This window comes from Oncorhynchus masou, chromosome 21 (genome assembly GCF_036934945.1).
Source record: "Oncorhynchus masou masou isolate Uvic2021 chromosome 21, UVic_Omas_1.1, whole genome shotgun sequence".
Taxonomy (NCBI): domain Eukaryota; kingdom Metazoa; phylum Chordata; class Actinopteri; order Salmoniformes; family Salmonidae; genus Oncorhynchus; species Oncorhynchus masou.
Window position 1 is genome coordinate 35,028,848 of NC_088232.1, and position 18,125 is coordinate 35,046,972.

Below are 18,125 nucleotides of genomic sequence, written 5' to 3' on the forward strand. Positions count from 1 at the left end.
TTCATAAATGTGGACATCGACTTTGTCACTTCAGCATGCTTTTTATGGCACTGTCGATGTCACGTAGCGCTACTGGTCAGAAGGTTGGGTTCGCAGACTACCATGGACAGTTCACTCTCCCTGCCTGTTTTAATACATTATGATCAGAGCCGGCTGCACACAATGATCAGCTGTGTGTAAATCAGATGTAAATCAGATTTTAAATATGTGTTTATATTTATAATTATATTAAATATGTCCAACGTATTTTCCACCAACAGGTTTCTGTGCCAATGCACCACACAACTAATAGGCAAGGCATACCGAGTTCGGGCGCTTTAATATCATGGTTTGCGTTTTCAACACTACAATCAAGTAGACTATGTCAATCTCGACAAACAGAAAATACATTCGTCCCTGTAGGTGTACACGGTTTCAAAGGCTTGTCTTGACAATCTCCGAATGTCATTAAACTGTTTGCAACAGATGTCTCTTTCCTTTCATCAAATGTTCAGATGTTCAGACGGTTCAGATGCTGGAATTATATTTTGGACGAACGTGCGCAGGTAGTCTACAGGATACTTTTGAAGTAGCCTAATCAGATGAAAACACTTTGACTGGTTGTGTTTATGCCACATATAAAAGGTAGTGCATTTAAAAAGTTAAATGACAAATATTTGGGCGTTGTTGAAGCGTTCTAGGTGTGCGAGCCGCGAGGAATAGCCGCTACGATTGTAGAGGAGGCAGCGCGGTAAGCCTTCCTGAATAATTGGACCTGCCGGGGGCATTTGTGGCTTGTATGACGACCTGGGAGAATGATGATCTGCAACAGACAGCGCATATCCGTATCAGAAGTAGAAATACAGCCAGACTCGCCTGCTATTGAGCCTTTATAGACCTTAGAAACTGTTGAGACTAGACCCACATCTGATCCAAATGGAATGAAACATTCAAATCACAGGGCTCTTCAAATTACATTTTCACTGCAGCCTATGAATGGTGGATAGAGGGCAGGATAGGCAGTTAGACTGGTAGACTATATTGACTTGTTGTATAGTAATAGTTAGCCAGCAGAATGTATAGTGCATAAGGGAAGTACCAAACACCTTGATCTAGGGAAGGCACATGCAAGCAGATGAGGAAATGTGGCTAGGATGGAAGAAATTATATAGTAAAACCTGCAAAAGGGTGAATGTAAACCAAGGAAAAACACTGGTTTGGCAAAAATAATACATTTTTTGACAATCCTCAGCTAAATTGTAGATTTAAAAAGTTGACAATAAAAGACCCATTGCAGTAACACTTTGAAAACTACATGGCAATATTTGTCAATTTATCCATAATGTATAGTAGTAGTTCAATCTTTGCCATCTGGGTATAGCTGGACACTTGTTTGTGAAAAGGTATGGTGTTCAACCTTGGCCCCCTTCTCTGTTCCATTTTCTGGTCTACATTTATGTCCTGTGTCACCAAATGCAATTTGTCAAACCAATGTTTATGGTCTTACCTTGTTTCATAGTCTTCAAAGTAGGAAAATGGAGTTTGATTGGAACATGCTTTATAAACAGTTTTCCTAGAAATAAACAAGAAAATTCAAGAATATTTAATTGAAGCTGTGAGGCTTAGGACCTACCATATACAGTGTTTGTTTGATAGTGAGGCATTTGCCCACCTCTCTTTGATTTCCCAGCCAACACTGAGACCCTGGGCTGGAAGTCCTCCCTAACACCCATTAACGGGCTTTAATCATTTAAACACTGTTGGGAATTAATCGGCTTAATCCTCTTTGCAGAGGAAGTATTAAACCACTTAATTTGATCTGTTCTCGCCAGCTTTTGTCAAGAAAGGAGGGATTTAAGCCGCTTTCCTCAAGGATCATTCTGGGTATTATTTCCTCTGATTGAGCACTTTGACAAAGCACACCAATACCACCTCTGACCACTGAACCCACCTCAGGAATGGATAAAACAATCTAGAGTATTGAAAAGCTTCTGTCAGGACCTGTTTAAATGGCCAGAATCAAGGTTGGGTAATATTAGCAGAAGTCTAATAGCGTATTAGTGGTATAATAAATCTGTTACTGCATCTTCTATTCTAGAAACACCCTCAACTCATCTTCACTATATCAACTTCCTACCTTGGTACAAGTATCTCTGATCTATTTCTCTCCTGGTGATCACTGTGAACATTAGACACTGTCTGACTATATGATCCATTGAAGTAAAGAGGTGTCAGCCCTAAGAGAAGGTTGTGATCAGACTCAGGCCTCAGCCAGCCACTGCTGCAAGATTACGGACATTTGGCAAATGAGAAGACGTTTTGGCAGGAACAAAGTTAATCTCTCCTTCCAGAACCGGAGTCACAATACACAGCCACGCCCCCTAAAAAACACTTTCTGGTGAAGTCTATGTCATGGTCAAGCGTATCCTCAGATGCTGCATCTGTCTATTGATTGAGGTACAATGAGAGGACCAGGAAGTGAATTCGTTTTCTGTCTAGGCATAAGCAGTGGAGGTAGAGTGAGCAGATGGTGATTGGAAGAGGTGATAAGTCAATAAGGATCATGGGTTGTCCAATAAATAACCTATCCAGCTGTTTTATGGCCAAAGTGGCACTTTTCTCTTAACTAAGCAAGAAATCTTGTTTGGGCATTGGAGCTGACAAACAAACAAAAAACCAAACCATTTGGAAGTATTTCTGAATGAAGGATAAACATTTAATAACTTATGATTGTGATAGTAAAGCCAACCTGCATGTTATGAATGAAGCTGCTATATGGAGCATTTAGATGGATGGATTTATGGGCCTTATAAACATGGCAGGGAAATGAGTGTGTCTCTCCAGCTGTCATAATGAGAATGTATGAGTCAGAGAATGCCCAAGTTTATGAGAAGCAATTTCATTTAGCATCTGAAAGTTGTACTGACTCTTCAAGGTCTTCTCCGAAAATTAAATCAAAGCATTTATGGTTGCGCTGGATGGGGGCCCATGCAGGCACTTGAGAAGTATGTGAGTTAGAAAATGTGTGGGGAGCAGAGAAGGAGCGGCAGAGGCCTTTGGCAATATAATTATCTCTCGCACAAATGTATTAAGTGGTCCTGCAAGGAGAAAGCACTCAGAATTGAGGGGAAAGGTTGAGGTTTGTTATCCTGGATTTCAGAGAGGAGGACTGCTCACTAGCTCCTCTCATACAGTACCTGAGGCACATCCATATGGAGAGATGAGTCTAGACTAAGAGATAACCCCCTGCCTGAAACGAATCCGTCCATCAAGGACAATCTTGGGTTGAGTCACTGACATGATCTTCCTGTATGTATTTGAGTCCCATGGATCTCGTGCAGTGGGGAGATCTTTGTGGGGTATACTCGGCCTTGTCTCTGGGTGGTAAGTTAGTGGTTGGTCTTAAATGCTCTTAACTGCAAGTAAAACTAAATGCGTGCTCTTCAACCGATCGCTGCCCACACCTGCCTGCCCGTCCAGCATCACTACTCTGGAAAGTTCTGACTTAGAATATGTGGACAACTACAAATACCTAGGTGTCTGGTTAGACTGTAAACTCTCCTTCCAGACTCACATTAAGCATCTCCAATCCAAAATTAAATCTAGAATCGGCTTCCTATTTCGCAATAAAGCATCCTACACTCATGCTGCCAAAAATACCCTCGTAAAACTGACTATCCTACCGATCCTTGACTTCGGCGATGTCATTTACAAATAGCCTCCAACACTCTACTCAGCAAATTGGATGCAGTCTACCACAGTGCCATCCGTTTTGTCACCAAAGCCCATACGGTATACGACCCACCACTGCGACCTGTATGTTTCATATTCGTCGCCAAACCCACTGGCTCCAGGTCATCTATAAGTATTTGCTAGGTAAAGCCCCGCCTTATCTCAGCTCACTGGTCACCATAGCAGCACCCACCCATAGCACGCTCTCCAGCAGGTGTATCTCACTGGTCACCCCCAAAGCCAATTCCTCCTTTGGCAGTCTTTCCTTCCAGTTCTCTGCTGCCAATGACTGGAACGAATTGCAAAAATCCCTGAAGCTGGCGACCCATAACTCCCTCACTAACTTTAAGCACCAGCTGTCAGAGCAGCTCACAGATCACTGCACCTGTACATAGCCCACCTGTAAATAGCACATCCAACTACCTTATCCCCATACTGTTATTTTTTTGTTGCTCCTTTGCACCCCAGTATCTCTATTTGCACATTCATCTTTTGCACATCTATCACTCCGGTGATTAATTGCTAAATTGTAATTATTTTGCCACTATGGCCTATTTATTGCCTATCTCCCTTATCTTACCTCATTTGCACACACTGGTATATAGACGTTTTCTCTATTGTGTTATTGACTGTATGTTGGTTTATTCCATGTGTAACTATGTGTTGTTGTTTGTGTCACATTGCTTTGCTTTATCTTGGCCAGGTTGCAGTTGTAAATGAGAACTTGTTCTCAACTAGCCTACCTGGTTAGATAAAGGTGATTTTTTTGTTTGTTTAAATATCCCTTTAGTGGTGTGGGGGCTATGCTTTAGCAAAGTGGGTGGGGTTATAGCCTTTAGTCCCCAGTATCTATTCTGCAATAGTCTATGTGCTGGGGGTCTATGGTCAGTCTGTCCTATCTGGGGTAATTCTCCTGTCTTATCTGGTGTCCTGTGTGATTTTAGGTATGCTTCCTATAATTCTCCCATCTCTCTCCTCTCTCTCTTTATCTCCCCTCCCAGAGGACCTGAGCCCAAGGAACATGCCTCAGGACTACCTGGCCTGACAACTCCTGGCTGTCCCGATCCCCAGTCCACCTGGTCGTGCTGCTGATCCAGTTTCTGGTGTTCTGCCTGCCGCTATGGAACCCTGACCTGTTCACCGGATGTGCTACCTTGTCCCGGACCTGCTGTTTCAACTCTCTCTCTCTCGACCTCTGAATGCTCGGCTATGAAAAGCCAACTGACAACCACTGTTTATTTGACCCTTATTATTTGACCCTGCTGGTCATCTATGAACATTTGCTCTTTGGGGTTTTAGGCTGGGTATCTGTATCAGGACTTAGATATAACTGCTGATGTAAAAAGGGCTTTATAAAATACATTTCAATGATTGCTTGATCTTAATATAGGTTCATATGCAGTTTGTAGAGTTATTAGTCCAGTGAATGTAATCAAATATCTGGCTGTGGTGCAGTAGGAGTCCTGCCCTGGAGAATGGGATGACGACAGATTCATTATATTCTCTGTAGTGAGAGTTGATTGTTTCATTAAAGGTGCGCCAGTGAGAATTTATTTGGACAGCAGAGCTTTTCGGCATGAATAATGTGGTGCCCCCTGGATCATCAGTATGATAAATTCCTCTAAATACAGTAGCTAATGTCGTGTCAGCGACGCACTCGAAACACTATAACATTTCATCACATCTGATAAAATACCTAGGCCTACAGCCAAAAGTAGAATGTTATGGGTGATGTGTGAATATTTTAATGAAAGCAATTGAAGCCAGGTGTTTGACAGGGCTGTGCCCTCTTTCAGTCCAAATGTAACATGTGGGTGACCCAGGCCAAATCCTGATGCAGTGTCTCCACAGTGTGTATTCTCCTGACTAGGTCTAGTGCGTCAGACCGACAGACGGGGCCACCCCTGTCCCCCCGCTTCCACCTGGGCCTTGGTTTTATTCACAGCCCGAACTAATCAGCCTCAATAAAAACGTAAATTAAAGGTGCTCAGCCTTGTCAGAGCTGCTCTTTCTGATGTGTCATGGGGGCAGGCTGCATATATAAAAGATTGTAGACATTAATAGAACGTATTGTCATGTGTAATACTGTGTAAGATAGCTCTCAGAATACTCTGAACAAAATTATAAACGTTAAATGCAACAATTTCAAGGGTTTCAGTGAGTTACGTTCCACATAAGGAAATCAGTCAATTGGAATTCATTGATTAGGCTCTAATCTATGACTGGGAATAAAGATATGCATCTGTTGGTCACAGACACCTTAAAGAAAAGGTAGGGGCGTGGATCAGAAAACCAGTCAGTATCTGGTGTGACCACCATTTGCCTCACGCAGTGGGACACGTCTCCTTCTAATAGAATTGATCAGGATGTTGATTGTGGCCTGTGGACTATTCCCTCACTCCTCTTCAATGGCTGTGCGGATTTGCTTGATGTTGGCGGGAACTGGAACGCGCTGTCGTACAGTCGATCCAGAGCATCCCAAACATGCTCAATGGATGACATGTCTGGTGAGTATGCAGGCCATGAAAAAACTGGGACATTTTCAGTTTCCAGGAATTGTGTATAGATCGTTGTTGAAACATGAGGTGATGGTGGTGGATGAATGGCACGATAAAAGGCCATCACATAATCTCTGTGAATTCAAATTGCCATCGATAAAATGCAATTGTGTTTGTTTTCCGTAGCTTATTCCTGCCGATACCATAACCCCACCGCCACCATGGGGCACTCTGTTCACAACGTTGACATCAGCAAATCGCTCACACACATGACGCCATACACGTGGTCTGGGGTTGTGAGGCCGGTTGGACGTACTGCCAACTTCTCTAAAACGATGTTCAATTCTCTGGTGGACATTCCTGCAGTCAGCATGCCAGTTGCATGCTCCATCAAAACTTGATACAACTGTGGCATTGTGTTGTGTGACAGAACTGCACATTTTAAAATGCCTTTTATTGGTCACAGCACTTGGTGCACCTGTGCAATGATCATGCTGTTTTATCCTCTTCTTGACATGTCACATCTGTCAGATGGATGGATTATCTTGGCAAAGGAGAAATACTCACTGACAGGGATGTAAACAAATTAGTGCTCAAAATTTGGGATAAATAATTGTTTTGTTTATATGGAACATTTCTAGGATCTTTTATTTGAACTCATGAAACATGGGACCAACACTTTACATGTTGCGATTATATTTTTGTTCAGTATATATTTTCCACACACTGGACAATGGACTAAACATATTACAGTGGAAAATATTTTGGCATGAAAAGATTACATTTGAAAGAGGGTCACAGTCAGCTTGTATACGATTTGTTTTAGGGAAATCTGAATTTCGTGTCAAGTTATTTATAGAGGTCCTATGTGTTTTGGCTATCCTTAAAGGAGATTGGAGCACAAGAGCCCAGGTACATTGAGAAGGATGGCATGTCATGGGAAACTATTACTAGAGGCGGTGGAAGAGCTGGCATGGGTCATAAATAAGTGAACGTTTGGGGGGCTGCTCTGGGTCAAGCACACTGAGACACTCCCTGCAGGGGTGACTCATCACCCTGTCTATTTGAATCATGTCATGCCTGGGTCTTTGTGTTCCCATGGATGCTCACCACCTCTCTCTCTCTGACTGTGGGGGTCTGCATCTTCCCCTGTCCACCTTAGTGTTGGGTCTAGGGAATATTTTTCAGACACCCTCTCACCCACACACTCAGTCCTCTCCTGGAGTCCAAGACACATAATGCCTGTCAACTTTACGCGTGATGAAACGATCTATACGGTCAAGCAACCTGTCAGTTCCAAGTGGAAGAACACCTTTCTCCATGCACGGTAATTTACAAATTGATAAGAGTTAGGTCAATGGGTTAGCCATTTGTATAAGTGGATTGCTTTATGTCTATTTTATGTTTTAATCGCTGGAGACAAACGTAAAACCAGTCATATTGCAGCAAACTGAAGCATATCAAAATATCACCTTTTCCACAGTGAAGTTTATGAAATGGTGGCCTTATAATTTGTGAGGAAATTTGGAGTCATACGGAAATGACAATATAGTGCCAAACCTACCAAGTTGATTTATGATTTCTAGAATCATACATTTTCTGTATTTTTTTTCAACAATTTGTATCATGTTAAGTATTAGACACTATCGGCAGCCACCGTCAGTTATAATCACATACATTAATAACTGACACTGACTTGTGTTAGTTTCCTTACATTTTGCATCATTCAGATGCATCGTTAGTTTACCATACGATGGTTTGGTTGTTCCTGAGGATCGCTAGCATTATTGGATCATATTAGGCTAACGTATTACAAGTTATGCAAGGGACATGTAGCCTATTTGAATCATGATGGAACGCAGACCACATGTAGCAGTTTAAACCTGGAGCCGGGCACACCGCTATCATCAGAGTTCCATGATTAGTGAGAATTAGGGTAGATTTATAGGACTATTGTTCAACCCCTATTGTACACTTTTTTTTCTACCTTCCAATATTTCATGGATTAAACAGTTGAATATGGCAACTGTAAGGATGAATCAAACCACTGCATTTTTTAATCACCAATATATTTAATGCAGGCTCTGGGCACTATGCCTATCCCTGAGTCCCTTTACTCTTATCAGCAGCTTTGATTTGAAAGCAGTTTCAGAGACCTGAAGGATTTTCCATTTATGAAGCTTACGCAAAGTCAATGGAGGAGATGTAGAGAGTGCCATTACTTGACCAGCTGTTTTCGATCCAGACTGCCACTGTAGGTTGTGCTGTGACTAACAAATAGGGGAAGCGTCTCTCTCCATTCAAGGTTCACCATGGTGTTAGTACAGAGCAGCTACTTGTTACTCTATTTATAAATATTGCGCATTCTCCATGCCCCATGCTATAATCCATTATTCCCAGAAACATATAATGGGCAACAGAAGATTTGCCCAGTTTCCACGGTGATGCTCCATTCTTTCCATAATGTTCACGTCTAAAAATCCATGCTCTCTGTCACATGACCTTCAACTGTGTCAATACTAGCTCAGTCTCCCACGCAACCACTCAACATGATCTCTGTTTATTTGCTCAGGCTTTAAAAAAAATCTATAAACTCACATGCCCACAAATTGACCTCCAGAAAGAGATGTAAGCACTGGGGTCCCTGGTCAAAGAAGCTGGAGGCAGAGGAACATAATTCTTAACTGCTCATCCATTTCAACAGGCTGGTCAAAACTCTGTAAATTATAACCCTGCCCTTTCATGTTCACATGTTCATCTGTCTCCAGACAGCAAACACTGCAGTTTACTGACACAGTGAGAAGTACGATACCATTGTATACTTTATATCTCAGAATAGGATGACAGCCACACTACGGGTGATAGAATATAGGGCTGCTGTAGTCTTATGGCAAAATACTTATAGCCACAGTATTGGATGGAGAATTTGTAATGGAGCTGAGGGGTTCACAGACTCTTTAAGACCAACATAATAGGGAAAAATATTAATGTCATTTGGCAAAACCAAGGTATCGGTGCACGTATCAGGTCTCAAGAGACTTATTACTGGAAGTGTCTACATGGTCTGAGCAGAGATGATGCTTAACAACATGTTATTGCTGTGCTTTGACACATCTTCCTCTTGTTAAACTGAATAATACATGTATTCTATGCATAATTCATTAGCAAAGGAAGGTTTGCAAATAAATGAATGTCTATATACATTGTATAAATAGCTCAGTCATTTGTCATTCTGTTTTCTGGAGTTGAGCGGTTGAGTTGGCAAAGCATCACTATTGATTGTTTATCTTCAACCTGAGCAGAGCTACTGTCTATTGTCTGCCTGAGTGTTTAATAAGCTCACCACTTCATTTCACTGAGTGCATCCCAAATGACACCCTACTCCCTATGGAGTGTACTAGTTTTGACAAAAGCCTGGTCAGAAGTAGTACACGACAAAAGGTATAGGGTGTCACACCCTGATCAGTTTCACCTGTCCTTGTTATTGCCTCTACCCTCTCCAGGTGTCGCTTGCTTTCTCCAGTGTATTCAACCCTGTGTTTCCTGTCTCTCTGTGTCAGTTCGTCTTGTATGTTTCCAAGTCAACCAGCGGTTATCCCATTTGCCTGCTTTTTGCATTCTCCTTTTTCTAGTCCTCCCGGGTTTTGACCCTTTCCTGTTCTGAACTATGTGCCTCCCTGCCTCACCATTCTGCCTGCCTTGACCACGAGCCTGTCTGCCACTCTGTACCTCCTGGACTCTGATCTGGTTTTTACTTTTTTGCCTGTCCACGACCATTCTCTTGCCTACCCCCTTGGATTAACAAATATTGTAAGACTCCAAGCATCTGCCTCCTGTGTCTGCATTTTGGTCTCGCCTTGTGCCTTGATATAGGAAGCCACTTGGGACAGATTTGTGTTGTTGTGAAAATAATGTGACCCTGTTACGCTCAACACCTGGTGAAGTCCTCTGCAGCCAATGGTATGGTAGAGACAATACATCACTGTCCAATCACAAATGGACTGGCTTTTCATTTCAGTAGTGAGAAGTGAGATGAATACCTGTAACCAGAGTCTACGGAGGCTGATCAGGGTTTAAAAATTGTAATAACTTCCCAGCTAATCCATAAAGATACAAGACATAGCAGTCAAGTCCAGTCCAGTAGCACAGGGCCTTGTGAAAGTATACATATTTTATTGAAGTGTTCATTTTAGTGGTCAGAAAATTGAGTGATGGCTCGGCTAGAGATTTAATCAGCTCTTTTTTAAAAATCTCTCACTCACGGCATAGTGCCATATTTCCTTCTTGACATTGACTTCTGAAATCCTAGTATGCCGTTATAGAAAAGTAAGGAAAATGTACATAATGTCCCTATTGACCCCACAGTTTTCACCCTATCACTGGCAATAAAGGGGGAACAGATGTTTTATACAAGTTCTGAATCCACTGCTGTGACACCCAAGGACATTTATGTATTATTTATGGCAAGATCTCTCACCAGTTTTTAACCTCATACACACTCTGTTCATCTAACTATAGTAGAGGAGACATACTCGTGTAACTCAGGTTTCTATGTTAAAATAGTTTATTCACAATGTTAAAGAAATGTCCATCCGAATTTTGATTATAGACCCACCGTACAAATTGGTCAGAACAATTATTTGCAAAACCCTTTCCTGGTGTTAATATTAGTTACATAACGGCTGTAACAGAGCAGCACCCACACACATCCTCCTGCAGATGAAGTTGTGTGGTGCACTGTGCACTAATCTATGGGATGAAATAGTTTTCTTAAAATAGTATGACAAAGTGGGAGATGTGGTTTCCATGGTTACCCAGTCTGTGGGAGAGGCAACCAAAGCATTCAGTAGACCAACCTCGCCAGTAGAAGTTGGCCATCTGAATTACTATGGTATATCCACAATTATAGGAGACAGAATTATACTGGCTGTGTTGGCCATGTCTGTGTCCGATGTGACTAATACATGCTGTAAAATCACACAAGCTTCATCAGTAAACCAAGTAAACTAACTAAGCCAAATATGTCCTCCGATTTTCTATTTCCGAAATATCCGATGAGCAACATTCTGTGTGTATTGTCCTTCTCACCTTATGCTGGGTATTTGGAGCGTTGGAGAGTTTAAGAGTTTGTGACATGCTAGGTGAGAGGTTTCCAGGCGGTGTTATCTATAAATAAAGAGCTGGGACTGCTGTAGCCAGAGCTGTCAACTTACATTACCTGTAGATTTCTTTCTCCTCAAATGCTCTTAGCACTTCTGATGGCAGGGGGTGAAGGTCATGATTGGCTCAGGCATTCATTTTACAGACAACCTTGATCAACAACATTTAGGACTGTGACTCAGACTCATCCAATAATGATGATAGAATGTTCTATGTATCCACTGCAACTGTTTTAAAGCGTGACGATTGTCTATCAAGGCTATGATGGAAACGGTTTATTATCATGAAAATGCAGTATTTTTTCCCGTGTCTCTGTGATGTTACTGCTGGTATCATTTTCCTTGAGATCTATGCAGAGGGAGCCATCATGCCAAATTAAGGAGAACAGTTGGCATCTCCCTGTGGCTTGGAGGCTCACAGATGGCAGGGAGTTGTGTGGTGCTGTTTTAACTCCTTACTACTTGCCTCAAATAAACTTCGGTCCATCACGATGGTGACTCCAGGGATGTTTTTGACGTTCCTCAAAGATGAAGGAAAATAACAGAGAGGTGGGAAGCATATTTTTATGTCCACATGTCTGGTCGTGTTTTCTTTCTCTTTTTCTCTCAAGATAGTTTTTTTTTTAACGACATAGGTACATGTCCATCACAGACAGATATGCCATGATGAGTCCACCCACTCATGCAATTTAGATCCCATAGTCCTCAATGGCCTATAGGTATCTCCTTCCCGTTCAGGTGTGAATGTGTGGTAATGTCCTCTCCTGAGCAGTGATGGCACAGTCCTAGTGACAGTAACCCAATGTAACGCCTTGGTTATGTTCCACTGTGGGCTGCTGTATTACTGCTGTCAATGTGCATCACCTTCCCTATAAATCCAGCCCTTTGAAAAACCCATGAGTTATTGTGTTGGAATGAAGTCGAAAATTAGGTCTTTATTTGGCTGGGGCTTGTCTGGGACTAGAAGGCCACATTAAAATACTCAAATACAGCTTGTTAGGGGAGATACTGTGGGCATGATGAGCCTCCACAGTGCACTGGATTACACATGCTGAGGGGATGGAAGTGAATGTACAAAGTACAGTACAACACACAAGCTCATTTAACCCTTGTCTGTAATCATCACCTTTCTGTCACTCTCCTTACTCTTCAGTAGTTTAATGTGATATGACGCCGATCACGTTCAGTTGCTTGCTGTTTCCTTTTTACCCCTTTCAGTGAAGGACATCTGACCTTCTAGGACTAGAGATCCTATTCTGGATTCTACAACCCTACACACCCTACAGTCAAAATACCACATAGACTACTACATACCCTACATCTCATACAAACAGGCTGTGTCCTAGTTTGTGTCAGTAAAGAAGAGTAATTGCTTGCTGTATTTCATTAAAGGCCTGTGGCTATTGTAATCAGCCTCTGTGGAGAGGTGCTGTGCTGGGAAGTGAATGGCCTTCTCTCACCGTCCCCTGGAGAACTACCATGCCACTGAGACACTATGGAGGTGGAGCCTTATCTACTGGCCCAAGGTGGCACTGGGGCCAGCACTGCCCGTGGGTATAAAGAGGGCATGGGGACGTCATCAGCTGCTGCCCAGCTCGGTCATGTTCTGACCTGCATTGTCCAGTAGGTATTTTAGTAGCAATTTACATGTATATCATAGATTGGAGTGGCTTGGTCAGCATTGCAGTGTTAATCAAAGTTGTTGTTTTGTAACTAATGATAAGGGGTTGATTAATAGATTATTATCAATCACACTTTGTTTAATTTGTTTTACTTATTTGACTTTGGAAATCCATTATTGCTTGTCAATAAGTTGGCCTGGAACATTTTAGACCATGAATTGTATTAAGATACATGTATCTAAACATCTAAAGGGTTATTATGTAGGAACTAAAGTTCCAAGGGAGATATAATTCAAGATAATATGCAACTTGCTGCTGTGCAACATTTCACCTACTGTACTAAATTCAGACTTAAGTATTAAATTAACTCCAGAATCCATTTTGGTGCACATGCTACAGTTATTACAGATGATTCATTTTGTGTGGGAGCACATTATGCATAATGTATCCATATAAACACATAGTCAGGTAGTTAAGGAGTCTTGAGTTCTCCTTTTTCTATAGTTCTAAGGGACCCAGAAGCAATTACAGTGTGAGGCGGCTCTCTTGCTGTTGGAAACATGCAGATTTGGTCAAATTAAATATTAATATTTGAAATGTATGCTAGGTATGTACAGCTACTCAAACACAATTTGTCTTGATCAGCTGAACATACCATGTAAATGTGCTGACGTTAAATATCCATGGAGAATAACCATTTGAAGCCCTCAGTCTGGGTTTTTACAAGAGAAAGCGGAGGTTGGATACTTGTAGTGCACAGTACACAACAGCAAGCCCAGTAAGTATGGAATGTTACAAAATTATTTGAGGACATCTGGTTTACCAAAGGGGACTATGGCATACCTCTGTTCTGATAAACTGATCCACATAAATGTCAAATGATAAGATATGACACACAAGCCGCAGGGCCAAGCCTAACAAGGACCAATAACAATGGTCCTGGGAGGTGATTGCAGGCTGAACCAGTCCATCGATTGCTGGGAAGATAGTATATTCAGCCACTTACTTCTGACAGCTCCACTGATTGTGTGGCTTTACGACCTCTGACACTCTGGGCCCAGAGCTCACAGTGCATCAATCCAGTGATTTCACATCAGTTTATTGATACTCAATCCCCTTCAATAAACTTTAGTCTTTTATATTTTTATTTTTTATGCCTCAGCCAGGGACACACTTTAATCGCACCTGGAATCAAGCCATTTGTAAAAGGGATGGCTTCAGGATCAGATTAACACCTATTCCCATTAGCCACATCTCTTATGTGAGCTAGGCTTATTTGTAGAGTTGCTCTGCTGTCAGAACGCCAGCTACGACTAAAGCCTGTGTATGAAGTCACTCTGAGGGACTGTCATATCAGAGGAAATGTGTGAAAGACAGGGAGAGATATCCAGCTCTGACACCCTACTAGGACGTCTGATCTTTGGTTCAGAAATAATTTCAAACACAACGCATATTTCCACTATTTCCAATATAATGTTTCTGGTTGTTAACGTAGTGACACAGAAATGTTGATATTCTATCTCATAGCAGCACGAACATAAACACGATTTACCTCCCATTCCATTTGGGAGCATTCTAGTGTATAGTGGAGGAATGAGAGTGTGAAATAGAACAATGACACAAAGAATGGGTGTAACTGTGAGGAGAATGTCAAACGGCTGTTTATAGCATGGTCTGAGGGGATATATCCAATCTCCATAGCTTCATGCAGGTGTCGTGTCTTTACTATCATTAAATTGAAGACTTTTAGTTTTTATCAAAGATTCTCTGTAATTAGTATTACGCGATTAAACTGATTAATCATGTAACTGTAATTAACTAGGAAGTCGGGGCACCAATGAAAATATTCAGATTACAATGTTATAATTTCCCAATATAACTTTTCAGATATTTTATATCTGATCAATTAGTCTTCGAATTCATGAATGATTTACTTTACCTCACGTTAGTCTCATTCCAAACATTGTAAATTGTTGGTTATCTGCACGAACCCAGTCTTCACTATGAGTCATCCATACATCAATTTTCTTAAATCATTTATTTACTAACTAAGTCATTCACAGAAATGCATAAACAAACAAACAAAGTAAAAATGTTTACAAGAAATGATAGGGGAATGTGCCCTAGTGGGCTAAACCGGAATGGCGGCTTGTTGTACAAAAGGGAAGTGGGGGTCGACTGAGAAGTAAGGAATAATAATCATTCTGTCGGAGAAGACAACAGACATTTGATAATTATAACAATTGAAATGCTAATTCTTTGCACATGAAAGCTCACTCATTTGGGAACATTTGCAATCAATATTTATATTTACTCTCAGTGTGTCGTCTTGATCGCTGTTGAAAAGTTAGTTTCTGTTGGAGAGTTCTCTCTCTCTCTCTCTCTCTCTCTCTCTCTCTCTCTCTCTCTCTCTCTCTCTCTCTCTCTCTGTTGTGGTTAGGATGGACCGGTTCGTAACTGGATTCTTCACCGATCTCTTATACCTTCTCCAGAACATAAAGGTTGTTCGGACCTCAAGTTCTGTGAGGTGGAAGAAATAGTTGCGAGGCTATATACAGTAGCGAGGCTATATACAGTAGGAGCACTGGGTGGTCGGGCAAATTGAGGTAGTATGTACATGAATGTATAGTTAAAGTGACTATGCATATATGATAAACCGAGAGTAGCAGCAGCGTAAAAGAGGGGTGGGTGGGGGGGCATGCAATGCAAATAGTCTGTCTAGCCATTTGATTACCTGTTCAGGAGTCTTATGGCTTGGGGGTAAAAACTGCTGAGAAGCACAGAGCCACATCTAGTTAATCAGTTGGTCTTTAGGTACTGCTTTTATGTTCTCAACATACTTACAGCTGGACTTTTGATCTGGACATCGTGGATATTATGGACATTTGACAACCCTGTTCTGGCCTGTTTAACTGCAAGAAATGAGGAAAATAAGAGTCCTCTAAGACTGTATAAGAGGGCTTTCGCGCAGACATTAGGAAATGAGAGGGAAAGGCCAGAAAGATCATGGGAGTGATGAGTTTCTGCTCACTACCATCCACAAATCCCAATCTTCAATTAGAAAGACCTACGGGGCTTCACATTTCCTCTCAGACGCCTCCATATAGATGAATTTCCACATGCATTCAACGCTCTGCTCCTACACAGGGCTCCTTTGACCATCATTAGAACTTAATACGGTACTCTATATCCTAAGAATATTGTGGCATCCATCGTTTAAAATGTACCTTGATTGGGTGTGTTAATTCTTATGCTTTGATTTGGTTCTCAGTTTCCCACTCTTCTATAGGGACAATAATGAGATATTCCCACATCTTGTCCTAATTAGTTTCAGCCCCTGTTCGTTAGATCCATCTTGCATGGATCAATTCCCTGTAGTCCAATGATACCAGTGCCGTAAATCATCAGTGTCTCCTCGCCTGCTTGCCCGCCTGCCATGCCTCAACATATAATAAATCCTACCTCCTCCGTAGTTCAACTCTCATGCTTCTTTTCTTTTTGACTATACCATCTCATGGATGGAAGGATCATACTGTGTATGAATATGTGTTATAGTTCATATTCAGTCTGAATTAGGTGGATGACACCAGAATAATAAACAACCCACTTTCCTTTTTTTTGTAGATTCTGTTGTTATGGCTGTCTTTGGGCTTCAACATTTCAATGTAATTAAAAATGCCTTTAACACTCTTAGAAAAAAGGTATTATCTAGAACCAAAAAGTGTTCTTCGGCTGTCCCCATAGGAGAACCCTTTAAAGAATCCCTTTGGTTCCAGGCTGAACCCTTTTGGGTTCCATGTAGAACCCTTTCCACATGGAACCCAAAAGAGTTCTACCTGGAACCAAAAATAGTTCTACCTGGAACCAAAAATGGTTCTCCTATGGGGACAGCCGCAGAACCCTTTTGAAACCCTTTTTTCTAAGAGTGTCGGCTACATGTTTTATTTTATTTGTCATCAGTGACTTAAATACATTAAAAACATCCCATTTCCAGACACGCTGTCCTCTGAGTTTAATGAACTGTCTGTTAACTGTCCCTCTTTTTCCTTACTCAGCCATGTTATTGGATATGATCGTGTGAGGAACCTGGGTGGGAGAATGACTGTGACTTTCTGTGAGCTGGGTATCAAATATAAGAAAATGAACTGTCAGCAATGCTGCACTGTCTCAGACTGCTTTCTCCACACAAAGCAGCTGTAGTCAGGATTGGAACTCCTCTGCATGTGTTTGTGCAAAGGAGTTATGAACAAACGTGGAAGCTGACGCCACAGCGAGCTCAGGCTTCCACTGGGGCACAGTGACACTGAGACTGGGGATACATAACTTTTTCTATGAACTCCAAAGACATTTGAGAGAAATGAATGCATCCTATTTGCTATGAACAGATAGAAGATATTTTCTTATTTTTAAGAGACATAATAGTCTGTGTTGTACTGTCTGTCCTCAGTAAAGGTGAAGCCAGATGATTTGGTCTGAGATATGCAGTCGAAGTTGGAAGTTTACATACACTTAGGTTAGAGTCATTAAAACTAGTTTTTTAACCACTCCACAAATTTCTTGTTAACAAACTAAAGCTTTGGCAAGTTGTTTAGGACATCTACATTGTGCATGCCAAAAGTAATTTTTACAACAATTGTTTACAGACAGATTATTTCACTTATTATTCACTGTATCACAATTCCAGTGGGTCAGAAGTTTACATACACGAAGTTGACTGTGCATTTAAACAGCTTGGAAAATTCCAGAAAATGAAGTCATGGCTTTAGAAGCTTCTGATAGGCTAATTGACATCATTTGAGTCAATTGGAGGTGTACCTGTGGATATATTTCAAGACCTACCTTCAATCTCAGTGCCTCTATGCTTGACGTCATGGGAAAATCTAAAGAAATCAGCCGAGACCTCAGAAAATAAATTGTAGACCTCCACAAGTCTGGTTCAGCCTTGGGAGCAATTTCCAAACGCCTGAATGTACCCCGTTCATCTGTACAAACAATAGTATGCAAGTATAAACACCATGGGATCACGCAGCCGTTATATCGCTTAGGAAGGAGACGTGCTCTGTCTCCTAGAGATTAACGTACTTTGGTGTGAAAAGTGCAAATCAATCCCATGGCTCCAAAACCACAATAAAAAA